At 48.1% G+C, this 6,000-nt stretch overlaps 1 long non-coding RNA gene across 2 annotated transcripts in view; it reads right to left on the bottom strand.

The window, feature by feature from the left end:
* The window catches only part of LOC126510459 (uncharacterized), a 25,837-nt gene that overhangs the window by 7,678 nt on the left and 12,159 nt on the right, over window positions 1–6,000 (bottom strand). The window lies entirely within an intron of this gene.

Below are 6,000 nucleotides of genomic sequence, written 5' to 3'. Positions count from 1 at the left end.
CTCCACTGGGGAAGACTGTTCACCCCTGGAGTGTGGTTGTACACCCGTGACACTCCACTGGGGAAGACTGGTCACCCCTGGAGTGTGGGTGTACACCTGTGACACTCCACTGGGGAAGACTGGTTTCCCTTTTGCTAGCAGTTATCAATTGCTGATAGCTTCTTGGTAAAGGGTTTTGGCTTTGGTTTTAACATGGTTTTGTTGAAATAAGGAGCGGCGGGGCTGCGTCCCCAGCACCCCAGCCGCCTGCTAGCTTATGCCCAAAATAACAACACACAAACTGTATTCATTTAAGAACTGCTTGGCCCATTTCTATCTAGCCTCTTCTAGGCTAATTCTCGCACCTGGACTAGCCCGTTTCTAATAATGTGTGTAAGCACCCCAAGGTGCGCTTACCGGGAAGATTCTAGCCTACGTCCATCCTGGGTCTGAGCTGACTGGGAGAGCGGAGCCTGGCATCTCTGCTCCAGAGAGCAGAGCTATCGAGTCTCTCCGGGATCCGAGCAGAGTCTGAGCTCACTTCCTCTTCCTCCCAGCATCCTATTCTGTTTACTCCTCCCACCTATGTTTTAACCTATCAGGGCCAAGGAGTTTCTTTATTGCTTAACCAATGAAATCAACAGATTGATATATGACACTCCCACATCATGGTTTCTAAGGAGCAAAACTTCAATCCTCAAGTTTGCAGGGCAAGCATTTTGCCAACTGGACCACCTTCCCAGTTCGACCCTCTTATTAGCTCACACCTGCACAAGACAGAGGTCCATGTGAGCTCATTGAGTTCTTTGCTTGGGGGGTCTCACAAAGTTAAACTTGGGTGTCAGCCAATCTAGACTCTTCGTTCAAGACTGTGAGGAAGCCGGGCGATGGTGGCGCACGCCTTTAATCCCAGCACTCCGGAGGCAGAGGCAGGCGGATCTCTGTGAGTTCGAGACCAGCCTGGTCTACAGAGCTAGTTCCAGGACAGGCTCCAAAAAAGCCACAGAGAAACCCTGTCTCAAAAAAAAAAAAAGACTGTGAGGAAGAACCCACTCCTAGGGCTATTCAGGATGTCGAGTTCCTTCAGTCCAATGGACTAACTCCACCCCTGCAATCCCAGCACTCAGGATGCTAAGATAGGGGATCTTGTCTCAAGTTTAAGTACAGCCTGTTTTCTGAGACAGGGTGTCTCTTTGTAGCAGTCCTGGAACTCGCTCTGTAGTCCAGGCTGATCTCGAACTCAGAGATCTGCCTCCCACTGCTGGGATTAAAGGCGTGCGCCGCCACCACCTGACACAAGAGAACGCCTTAATTAATCAGTTAACTTTTTCTTGGAATTCATAATAACATTTAATAAATAAAAGCACAATTACTCAGCTTCATGTTTGAAATTCAAACAAAGTTAATTCATTTTTTCCCCCGCTAATGGTTCCTCATTTGAGGCATAAATAAATTACAATCAGTTAATTTTCTGTCTGTCATGTCTGGTAGGTACACAGGAACCCAATCCTCCCCATCCCAGCACAGTAAGGCTCCTGACGTGCTCTTCGGGATATTCCCCAAGTGACCAGCAAGCAGAGAGCCAGTCGAGGCAGATTTTTCTAGAAGCAAACCAGAATACAGCATGGCTTCTAGCCTTTGGGACACATACCGACCGTAACTCAGTCCATGACCTCACCTAACTGCACAGGAAGCTGAGAAGGGCAATCTAGGAGAAAAAAAAAAATTCGAATCTGGTCAGCACACAGCATGCTGGTTACCGTGTTTGCTGCCTGCTGTTGTGGTTTAAATCTTAAACATGCTCCACGGTGTAGGGGGGGGAGGGGAGGGTCATACTTTTAACCCTTTATTCTCCACTGAAGGTGCTGCTTTGAGAGGCTGTGACGATTTAGGAATTCGGGTGTAGTTAGCAGAAATCAGTAGAGGCGGATGTTGACGGTTATGAGCATCCCCTGGTTTCTGCCTTGCTCTCTGCTCCCCTGTGACGTGAAGCCTCTCCTGCACGCTCTCACCGTCATGCCGTAAGCGGCTGCACTATGACTTCTCTGCCGGAATGGAGCAACACCCTCCGAGACCATGAGCCCAAAGAAACCTTTCCCCGCTTACGCTGCTTCTGTTAGATGTTATAGAACAATAATCACTCAGAGCTCCAGGTGTGTGGTGGGCCACCCCATGCAGTGGTGGCAGCAGAGCGGAGATTCCTGCGTGGCCTAGAAGGAGCAAAAGCAGTAAACTTTTTTCTTTTTTCCTTTCTTTCTTTTCTCTCTTCCTTCCTTCCTTCCTTCTTTTCTCTTTGTCTTTGTTTTTATTTGTTTGTTTGTTTGTTTGTTTTGTTTTGTTTTTTAGGACAGACTTTCTCTGTGTAGTCCTGGCTGTCCTGGAACTCGCTCTGTCGACCAGGCTGGCCTCTAATGCACAGAGATCGCCTGCCTCTGCTGGGGTTAAAGGCTGTGCCTCCACCGAACTCAGCAGAGTACTTTTCCTTTACTTATTGTTTCTTTGCTGTTATTGTGTGTGCACGTGTGTGAGCACAGACACAGGCAGGCCATGACACACGTACGGAGGTCAGAAGACAACAGTTCTCTCCTTCCACTGCGGTTGCAGGGATTGACCTCAGGGCTTCAGACGTTCCCGGCAATCACTGTTCTCCACTGAGCCATCTCCCTAGCCTTATGGTTTTTTTTCCTCCAGTCAGTGGCAACTCAGCAGGAAGACTTGCTCATCTGATGAGTCTAGGGCCACGCAGGATAGCTGCAGGACAGCTCACAGACTGGTCAAGGACACCCGCTCCTGGCCACCCCTGGGCAGTCAGGAACAGAACACAGGGACAGATGCCCCCAGGACTGTCCCCACGCTTCCTTCAGGAAAACTGAAGAGTCCAAGCAGGGCAGGCCGGAAGATGATAGTGGCCTACCCCTCCCCGTAACCCCGCTGCTGTATTTGTAGACACAGTGCCTGGTTTTCCTTTTAGATCTCGCTGTAAGAATCAGCAAACTATTTCCCAAAGCCAAACACAAATTCCCTGGTCCAGAGAGTGTCTAAGTGATGCTCTCCGAGTCTGTGCCTCCTGCCTGTCCATCCTGTGTGAGCAAGGACGAGCGAGAGGAAAGTGTGGACAAGCAGAACTGAGCACACGGGCAGCACACGGGCAGCACACGGGCAGCTGCTCTCAGACCCTCCCAGTGCTGCCCTCAGAGAGCACAGCAGAGATGTCAGCGGTCCAGCCCTGGCCCTGCAATGGAGCACGGGTAGATAGATCCCTTTGGCTCCATTCCTGAAGCCACAGGACGATACTCAGTATAGGTGAAGGAGAGGAAATAGGAGTAAAGATCACACCGCCCACGGCCCCACATCCACACACAGCAGAGAGGATGAGGGGATCCCACCGCCCACGGCCCCACATCCACACACAGCAGAGAGGACCCTAGAAAGGAAGTCCAGTGCTGGCTCTGTCACTCAGGTGTCAAAGGGTTCTTTAGCCCCAGTCCCAGCTGACCTGACATTCCAGCGAGAGTCAGTTTCTGGAAGGAATGAGAATGTTCCATTAGGAGGAGGACTTGACAGACTTATCCTCACTCTGTTGCTTGCTTTTAATATACTGTGGCCTGCTAATGCTTCCATGTGCCCAGTTCCCAACGAAACCACAGCTTTCAATGTCTGATTAAGCTAAATAAATACTCCTTAAAGAGTAGCCGTTGTAGGGCGTGCTGGCTCATGCCTGGGATTTCAGCCCTCAGGAGGCTGAGGCAGGAGGACCACCTACAAATTCAACGTTAGTCTGGCCTATACAGTGAGTCCCAGGTCAGTCTGGACTACAGAGTGAAACCTTGCACTCGCATGTGCACACACGCGCACACACACACACACACACACACACACACAAAGGTAGGCAAATGGCTGAGAGGGATTTATGTAATAACACAAGAAAACAGCAGCGTCTCCCCGAGTGAAGATGAGATTTTGTGTGGCAGGGAAAATGTAGTGGACTTGTTTCTACAGGCTTCTGTGCTTGCCAGCAGGAAGGTGAAGCTGGGAGAGGTATTGAATAAAGCAGCTGTTGGGAAGGGAAGGCAAATACATCGGGGAATTTGGAGACCAAGTTTAAAAGCGTTCTCATTATTTCATGGTTTTGGTGGCTGAAAACCTCATGCATTTCCAAGATCGTTCATATCTGCCCTTCAAACAAGGAACAGAAAAGAAAAGAAAATTTTAATTTGCTTAAAAAAAAAACCTTTCTAAATGAAGAGTTTGAGTGGGTTTAAAATCCATTTGCCGGAGGTATTAAAATGCAACATTATTCCAATTTCTTCGTAAGAACAACTGATTGACAGGAGAGAAGATGAGAATTTGCAAGCCAGTTTTGAACAAAACCTCTCCATAATTGGTGGATAAAATTGAAAATTGAAAATTAATGTCACGATTTCCTGAACTGAGCCCCACAATGCACCTCGTCCGTCTGGATCTAGGTGTCTTCGTGAGGCCTGTTTTTCATCCTTGGCAGCCATTAAAAAAAACTGAACTTTGAAATAAACCAGATTTTAAATAAGGCATTCAAATCCCGGCCCCGCAAAGTGTAAAACCAAGATTTTTCAAAAATAAACAAGCATATTCAATCACGTTGCTCTCGTCGTGAGAGCAAAAAGGGATTTGAGCTAAAGGAAACACCATGAAATCATTTTAAGATATTGTTCATTTTTGTGGTCTCTCTATAGTTTTATGATGTGCATCATATCCTGTATGAACTTATATGTCATGTGTATATTTGATAATGGACATGTGTTTTTATAATGTAAGTACACACATATGTGGGTAGTTCATGTATGTTTCTAGAAAAGTTCTGTGTACGCACATCACACGTAGACGGGAACTGCTGTGACTACCCCACAGTTTTTATTGGTGGTTTATATGAACAATAAACTCTGAATTGAAGAATGTTGGCAGTGCCTGTGTTCCCTCCAGTCCTGGCACTAGAGATGACATGGGTCCTACTCTGCCCTGGGTGTGGACTCATGTCGTAAAGATGTCCCTGGACTGGGCCTGGCCTACCCTGCAGGGGCAAGGGGTCAATTAAGGCTTCAGGCATGTGTGTTGTTATAGGTTAGAAGTCACAGGCCTGAAAGAATTAACCAAGGGCAGGAGCTGCCCTCATTGAAAAGAACGTGATCTCCTCCCCTAGAAAAAGAGCTAGCTGGGCTGGTGGTGGTGCACGTCTTTAATCCCAGCACTCAGGAGGCAGAGGCAGGCAGATCTCTGCGCATTTGATGTCAGCTTGGTCTACAGAGCTAGTTCCAAGATAGCCAGGGCTACACAGAAAAACCCTGTCTTGAAAAACCAAACCAAAAAAAAAAAATCTCTCTTTCTCTTCCTCACCCTCCCCCCCCCCACACACACAGACACAAGAAGAAAGAGCTAAAAGCTGCCAGTTCAGGCTAAGGGGGACTTCAAGGGACACTAAAAGTCAGTGTCTTTTTTTGGTCAGCGCAGCAAGTTGGCAGTGGAGGCTGTGTGAATTCAGACAGCCAGAGACTGGGCCTGTGGCCTTTTTCTGCTTGTTATCTGGACCTTAACATGGAATTTGGTCCTTGGTTACCAAGGTGATCACACAGTCTCTGCTGGAGAGTCCTTTCTGTTGTTAACTTCTGATCGGCATGCTGCAAATAAAGCCTCTGATGCCCAGGAGACTAAATACCCAGGGCGGTCGCAAGAACACCTCTCCCCAAAGTCTTAGGTTGGTCACAAGCCAGGCGTAATGGCATATGCTCGTCTTTCCAGCACTTGAGAGGCTAAGGCAGGAGGGTTGTGAGTTTGAGGCCAACCTGGGCTATAATAATGAGACCCTTGTCTCAAAAACAGAGAGAGAGAGAGAGAGAGAGAGAGAGAGAGAGAGAGAGAGAGACTGCACTTTTGCTACCTGTGGAGTGGCTCGACCTCCCCTGAAGCAAAAAGACTTTCCTGAGGAAAGACAGAGTCATTCCATTCCATTTCCTCCCTGTGCTTTTTCTGCCCATAGACGTTGTTTCC

The sequence above is a fragment of the Alexandromys fortis genome, unplaced genomic scaffold, assembly GCF_014885135.2.
Source record: "Alexandromys fortis isolate MF-2015 unplaced genomic scaffold, M_Fortis_MF-2015_v1.1 scaffold_31, whole genome shotgun sequence".
Lineage (NCBI taxonomy): Eukaryota > Metazoa > Chordata > Mammalia > Rodentia > Cricetidae > Alexandromys > Alexandromys fortis.
Note: the sequence above shows the minus strand (reverse complement) of the source record. Positions and strands in the feature narration are given on the sequence as shown.